The following is a 372-nucleotide window of genomic DNA, read 5'->3' as shown; positions in this document are numbered from 1 at the left end:
GCGGGGGGCGGGGCCGGCCCGGCACGTGCAGGGGCGGGCCCTGAGCAACGGGGCCTTCCGATTGGCCGGCCCGTCGGGGATGAGCTCGCGCGCCCGTCCGCGGTTGGCTGAGCCCGCTTCAACAGGTGTTTCGGACGCGCGGCGTCCCGTGAGGGGGACAGCGATTGGCTGCGCGGAGCACGTGATCCGCCCACCTCGGCGCCGCGCGCGTCGTGCGGAGGCGCGCTGACCGCTCCGCGCGTTGCGATTGGGCGAGCCCGGCCGCCCTGCCCGTCGCGCTGAGTCGCGATTGGCCGAGCGCCGCCTCGTCCCGCCCCTACCCGAGGTCCGCGGCAGCCCGCACTTCCGCCCTTCCGCAAGTGCCGGGCGAGT

Source organism: Myiozetetes cayanensis, unplaced genomic scaffold (genome assembly GCF_022539395.1).
Source record: "Myiozetetes cayanensis isolate MyiCay16 unplaced genomic scaffold, myiCay2020 scf5-8, whole genome shotgun sequence".
Lineage (NCBI taxonomy): Eukaryota > Metazoa > Chordata > Aves > Passeriformes > Tyrannidae > Myiozetetes > Myiozetetes cayanensis.
This window is presented reverse-complemented; position numbering follows the sequence as displayed.